General features: G+C 39.3%; 1 pseudogene; it reads right to left on the bottom strand.

Annotated features, from left to right (window-relative positions):
• Positions 1 to 5754: 5754 nt before the first annotated feature.
• Positions 5755 to 6919, bottom strand: LOC101708885 (cyclin-I pseudogene; annotated as a pseudogene).
• Positions 6920 to 7492: the final 573 nt, after the last annotated feature.

Genomic DNA, 7492 nt, shown 5'->3' with positions numbered 1-7492 from the left:
CAATACTCTACATAGAAGACCCCAAACACTCCACCAAAAGACTGCTACGATTAATAACCAAATTCAATAGTGCAGCAGGATACAAACTCAAAAATCAATAGTATTTCTGTACATGAATAACAAACTGAAAGAAAAATTAGGGAAAAACTCCTTTCACAATAGCTTAGAGAAAAATGAAATACTTGGATTCAGTCTAATTAATAACGTGGAAGATTTCTACATTGAAAATGGCAGAACTCCAAAAAAGGAGATTGCAGAAGATATCAGAAAATGGAAAGATATCATCTGTTCTTGGATAGGCAGAAACAATATAGTAAAAATGACCATACTTCCAAAACTGTAATCCAGATGTAATTATAATCCCAATCAAAATACAAAGAGCATATGTCACAGAAAAATAGAAAACAGTTGTACAATTCACATGGAAACAGAAGAGACTGAGAATAGTAAAAGAAATTCTTGGCAACAAGGACAAGGAAGGAGACAACTATTTTGTAAATGGGAAGGGAAAGAAGGGATGCATGGAGGAGAGGGAAACGAGAAAAAAAGAGTAATTAAAATATATTATGTACAGATACAAATTCCCTATAAAGAATGCAATCATTACATATGGCAAAAATGTACAATTAAAAAAAATTTAAAGATGCTTTATGTACATGTACCAATTTCACATAAAGAATGTAAACATTATGTACTGCAAACTTATAAAAATAAAAAATTTTAAAAGATTTATCTTTTTATTCTCCGAAGTAATTGTGATTGTGCTCAGTATGATTGTATTAGTTCAGCATGGACAACTAACACAAAATGCTATGATTTGAATTCTCTTGATCTGATTGTTAGGTACTTCAGAGCCCCCACAGAGCAAGCCCCCTCCTCTCCTTTCCCCTTGCCCCACTCTGCCACAGGGAACAAGGAACTTCCCCATAACTAAGGCATGACCTCCCTTTGTTAGTGATTCTCTGCCTAGTTAAGGACTTTCTGCCCCACCGGTTTCGTGGTCAGATGTTCCAGTAAGACAGGGGCTTCCTGAAAACGGTTGCTCCATGCCCCCCACCCCACCGAAACCTGTTGCTACATATCCCAGCCCCAATTACCCACCCCCACCAATGGACTAGTGCTCTCCCACCTGCAAAATCCCATATAAGCCTTCTGTTCAGCCCATGTTGCGGCTGATCTCCCTCCTGTGAGTCAGTCCTGGCAGGCTGCAGACTGCCGCCCCCAATAAAGGCTTACTGCTTGAATGCCTGTGTGTGCCCCCTTCTTCGGCGATCCTTTCACTGATGACCATTAAAGCCTGTTGATCTGAGTATTAAAGTCTGTTGATCTGACAAACATGTGTTTCCTAAAAACAAGTCAAATACTAGGATTATATTTAACTTGAGCAATAAAAGAACTCAAGGAAGCCTAGGATTCTAGCAGCACATGTGTAGGTAAAGAAAAGGGGGATTCTAAGTTATTACTATAGATGATGCACATAAATACACTCATTTAAACAGCCTTTTTGTGAGGAAAGAAAAAGTTTATTCTAGTGAACAGAAACTAAAATGAGGGATACATTTTAGCAGCTAGCTGGGAAAAGACAATTTCATTACATCCGTGTGTGGGTGGGCTGACATTGGGAGTGAGGAATAGCAGCTGCTAGCTAGGAGAGATTTCAGCCATGAGTGGATGGGCTAACATCAGGAGAGAGACATTAGCAGCTAACTGGGAGAGGAATTAGGCTTGTATAGATATTAAATGGACTAAGGAATCTGGGATGAAATGTTTATGATTGAGTCAAAGACAGCACAGATACCTACCAGGTTGGGACTTATATTCCCCTTATATTATTTGGATTGCTTGGTGCTATATATCTACCCAATTGTAACATAGCAGCTTTAATGGTTTGATAACATACTGTTTAGAGGTTGAAATGAGCAACAAAAAATTTGGGACTTAAGGTCGAAAAAATCATACAGAAAAAGACACCTACAATCAATACATTTCAATGTTAAATTAAAGGATTAATCCAGTGCATTAAAATAATAAGAGATGATATGAAAAAACTGAAATTTCAGAGTTTGCTCTTCAGAAAGTAACTTAATGTAACTATTATAGAAAATATTTTGACTGCTCATCCAAAAATTAAACCCAGAAATAATATATGACTCAGCAATTCTACTCTAATACATAGCAGGTGTGCTCATAATGATATAGGGGAAGAGATGTAACTCGCAAACCTACTAGATATCTGAAACACAAGTTCCTATTCTCTAAAATCAAAGAATGAATTCTAGGAACAACAAAGGTTAAGAGTAGGAAAAATTTATTGAGAGAAAGATAGCTTCTGTCTAAGAGACACAGAAGGGGGACCAGAAAGTGGATTGCCTGCCCATCCCACTTTTCAAAAATGTTTCATAAAGCAAAGCCATGTGGTGAGGCGGTACAAAGTGGGACAAAACTATAAGACCCGATAGAAATTTACAAGGTGGGCACAAGGTGGGACAAAACCATGACCAACCAATAAGATTACAAGTACAGTCACCCAGGTGATATTGATTAAATGGGGATCAAATGCGAAGACAAGTCACAGACAAGGAATTTCCCATTTAGAATATCAATCACTGCTATCTATCTCTAGGGGAAGTAGTACTTCTTTTCCTTTTTATAATGCTAACCAGTGATTGTGCCTCAATTGTTTTCCATGTTGGTTCCTGGCTGTGTTGGCTCCTGGAGGGCTGGGACCTTAAGGGAGGCCCTGTCTACCTGCCAACAAGATATCTAATTAACTTACCTATCTATAATAATAATATAAGGTAAATGTTTAAATTTTTAAAAAATATTAGTGTAAAAACCACTTTGCCCCTAGTCTTCTTCAAAATACTCTCCTTTCTTTGAACACACTTATTCCATCATTCTTGGCACTTTCTGAAGCAATTATGAAAGTGCACTTTTGTGAGTGTCTTTATAATGTGTGATGAAATATTCGATGAATGCTGCTGCCAAAGATCGGCTAACAAAAATGCAGACTCCTAAAAACATTATAGTGTGTCTTCATCCAGTTTATTCACTGGATCTGGCACCTTGCAACTTCTGGTTCTTCCCTAAAGTCAAAATGATCATGAAAGGTAAATATTTTGAATGAATTCCCAACATTGAGGCAGCCATGACAGCAAAACTAAAGATGCTCTTGAAAGACTTCCACTGCTGCTTTAAAAAGTTACAAGAATGATGGGATAAGGGTTTTTGAAGTGAATAGGGATATTTTGAGGGAAATTAATAGCAATTTGTCTTTTACTGTAATAAAATTTTAATTTGAACATTCACCTTATTTTCTAATCACATCTTGTATACCCAAAAAAATTGAAAGTAAGTGTTTAAACTAAATTTTGCACATGATTTATCATAGTAATGACAGGCCCCCCAAGTTTGACCCCCACCCAAACAGACCTGCTACCCCCATCCACAGAAGCACAGAGATAACAAGAAGCCAGCAGCTGCCCTGCTGCTCTCATCACTCTTGTTTATCAGCCAGCTCCAGGCCCATCACCCATCGGACTCTAAAATTTTCCTCCCTCTTGACCAGTCCCCTCCCCTACCTAAAATGCCCCATATAAATACTAGCATCTGCCTCTCAGTGCCAAGGGCCTTCTTACCCTTGGGCCATCTTCACCCAGATGGCAATAAACTAATTGGATGCTGCTTAGACTTTGCGTGGTCTCAATCATGCAGTCTGAACTTGCAAGTAGCTCTCTTCATAATAGCTAAAACATGAAAACAACATCAAACATCTATCAGCAGACAAATAAACAAAATGTGATATGATCCAGGTAATGGAATATTTTTTGACTCACAGAAGGGAATGATGTACTGATACTGGCCATATCATAGGTGAAGTTTAAAAACATCATAATAGAGTGAAAGAAGCCACAGTCCAAAAGTAACATATTATATGATTCCATTTACATGAAATGCAAATCCATAGATACAGGAAAAAAGTGGTTTTCTGGGACTGTGGGGATGGGGTGGGCTGGAAGTAACTGCTTAACGCTGTAGGGTTTCTTTTTAACATGTTACAAAATTATTGAAATAGGTAGTGGAGATACTTGTGCTTCATTGTGAATATACTTATTACCACTTATTTATACATTTTAAACGGTTAAATTGTTAAAATTTATGTTATCTATATTTTAACATAAAAGTATAAACAAAACATTTTGTATCAGTAGCTTCCTCACAATTTTCTCCTTTTGTTTATATAACTACTTGATCTCCAAGAATGCCACCTAGAGAAACAGATAGTAGGACTGATATATTTCATGAGGAATAGAAGTTGAAAAATCCAGAGTCAATTATAATGACTTCAACATGTCAAAATTCTGTGATAATAACTCTAAATCAGAACCCCTGTAGGAGAGAGGAGGAGAATCATTACAAAGATAAATTCTCAACTTCTCTATTTTACCAAGATCTAATATTGACAGGATCGTGTCTTGATTTTTTTTTACCAGATCCTTAAAAGCCCAAGAATACTGTGCAACTTTCTCCAAGTTAGGCATAGGAGTTTTAAATCAACCCTCAGATTTATGAATTCAGAAAAATACATGTAGAGGAAAGAGATTTGTTTCTTTTTTGCTCCTTTTTAGCAAATTATTCTATCCTCGAACTCTCCATTAGTTATAGTACATTATCTCTACTAAGAAATAGCATTACTATTTTTTTCTGACAACTTTTTATTGCTACCAAAGGCTTTTATCATTGGTACATGGTTCTGACTGCAATACCTTCTTCAGACTGCAAAGGGAGCTCAGGATCCAAGTCATTAAGGGAAGAACAGGCAGGTTATGAGACATGGAATAATTTTTGTCAGAAAATCCTAACAGTCTAACATAAAATGAGGGTTCTGAATTACGTGTTATAGACTCAAATCATAGAGCTGCCCCAACATCTAGACAGGCTCCTACTGATTGCAAATGAGTGAAAACAGATCAGTTACAAAAATCTAATGATGTTCCATATAGGTTTCTTTGGTGAGCACTTGGATACATTAACATTGTCACAAATTCTTTCATACAGTTGTCAAAAATGATTTCAACAAATCTAAGTGTTCTAGTTACATGGCATTTTAAAGTTTAAGATAAAGCCGTAATTTTGTTTTTAAACTCTAAAAATCGAAGTGAGAAACAAAATCCATGTGGTAATGTGAGAACTTTGTCTATTATCACCTCTGATTCATTTGGATAATTCCAAAATACACTTTCCACACTAACTGGAATCTAAACCATGGATTAAATATGGCTGTCACACTAATTTTGCTTAAAAAAATAAAAAACTAAAAAACTTGGAGGGTTCCTATTCACTGGAAATCAGAGAACATAGATCAATATGCATAAAATTTGTTAAGTATTCAATGAAGAAACAAGCAAAAGCAAGGGGAAAATAAATCAAGATGCTGGGGAAAGGAGTTGATAGGTGTGAATTTTGGAATTTTTTCCAAATATTGTAATTTTTTGACATGGGGAAAGCTACATTTTAGCAAAGAAAAGAACAGAACTGACATACTATAAAGAAATCTACTTTTTAAAAATGTTTTGGTAGGTATTTTTTGGCCTTTAAACAATGCTGAATTATAATTAACTGCACAAGTAAATGAGGGTGTGTTTTTTTTCTGGCTCACTTCAAATCAGCCTTATAAGGTATATATCCCTCCATAGCCTTTCTTAGTTTTATAGGTTGTTCCCAAAGTAGCCAACCTTAATTTGCACTGGAAGGTAACACATGTTGAAACTACATGACAGAAACAGGCTGCAAAGATGGACAAGGGGAAACATGTCCCACTTGTCTTGATAAATCAGTGCCACACACAGAAGCCACATTTTCTGCAGCACTATCTTCATTATAGAGCCACTTGACTCCATCATAGAAGTCATCCACTTCTATTTCCTCCACTTTGCATTTAGCAGAGGTGTGCTTGGACCCACTGGCAGCTGGGAGATGATGGCAGAAGGCTGTTGGACCTCTGACTGGCACTTCTGGCTTGCTGTTGTCCTTGGAGAAATCTGGGCCTGAGACATAGGAGGGATGTAATCTGAACGCTCCTTTGTCACAGGTCACCAGGGTGTGCTTGAGGGGGAGGTAGACATAAACGGAATTTAGAGGCAGGGAGGACTGCAGAGTAGAAAGGTGATGTGCCACAAGCTCCCCACAGTGGATCAACTGGGAGATATCTATTTGTGCTTTCTGGAGCAGTTCAATTGTAAGAGGAAGCCAATCAGGAAAGAGTTTCTCCATTTCCAAGCTAACCATGGCCAGAGCAAGCATGGATCCTTTGAATTGCAGAAGTTGGTTGCAGGTCATACAGTGAAGTAGCTGTTTGGTAAGGACTGCCAAATGTTGAGACGGGGCTCAATTTGGGCAAACTGAAAAGTTACTGAGGCCTAGTTGGCACTGCAATGGCGTAGAAAATGTGAAGAAAATCCAATGGTGTTGCTGTGTGAAGATCCCAATTCAACTTATCCAAAATAATTCTCTCCATTCTCAAAATTTCAGAAGAGGAACATCCACAGAAACAGTCTCTTGTCAATACCTTCAGTACTGGAATTTTCTCGTCCTCTTCAACAGTCTTGGCAGCTACGAAAAAGCAGCTAATTGCAATACAACTGAAGTATTTTGGGTAGGCCTTAACAGTAGCTAAAAACCTGTCCAAAAGACTGCTAGCCAGAGCAAATGTTACTGGGTAAAGGTTGAATTGGTACTTGAGCTTGCCCAGCCACTGAATTACTTCATCTCTCTGGGATGGAGAAACATTCTGATTTGTAGGTATTTTCTGCACATTCACCTTCCACATCTGGGCTTCCCTAGAGATTGCCTTTTGCAGTAAGAAAGACAATCTGTGGTTTTCCAAAGGTCCTGGAAACTTCATGATATCCTTTGGATTTGCCTGCCGCCCAGCTTGATGTAACTACCTCCTACTCTTCGCCCTCATCCTCCTCCCCGGCAAAGCTGTAGACCTCCCAGGGGTGAAGCGGGGAGCATCCAGGGCGTCACCTCCTCCTTCCCTCCGCCAATGGTGGCGGGCCAGCTGACCAAGGACCGGACTGACGGAGGAGGGAGAAGGGGGGCCAGGCAGGGGGGCCGGGCGGGGGCGGGGGGGGGGGGGCTCTGGGCGCGAGCTGAACACATGTCTGCTTCCTGGGGCCATCAGCAACTCAGTTCCAGGACGACCCCGGGCCTGAGGCCGCCGCAGCCAGGGGAGAAGCAGGGATGAGACCGGCTCGGCCCCTGCCCGGGGGAAGCGCCTCCGAGGGGAAATGGTGGAAGGAGGAAGGGGAAAAAGAAAAGAAAAGGAAGGGGGAAAGGGGAAAAAAATGAGAAAAGGCGAGAGCGAGGCGCCTCCGAGTCCGCCCGTGGGAAGGCTGGGGAGGAGAAGCGAAAATAGCATTATTTAACTGAGTCTTCATGACTTACTCCACTGTAATATATAGTATTTTAATTGACAGATATACATAAC

This window comes from Heterocephalus glaber, unplaced genomic scaffold, assembly GCF_053883595.1.
Source record: "Heterocephalus glaber isolate CG9 unplaced genomic scaffold, H.glaber_assembly_v1.0 deba00001613, whole genome shotgun sequence".
Taxonomy (NCBI): Eukaryota; Metazoa; Chordata; class Mammalia; order Rodentia; family Bathyergidae; genus Heterocephalus; species Heterocephalus glaber.
The sequence above is the reverse complement of the archived record's forward strand: the minus strand, read 5'-3'. Positions and strand labels throughout refer to the sequence as shown.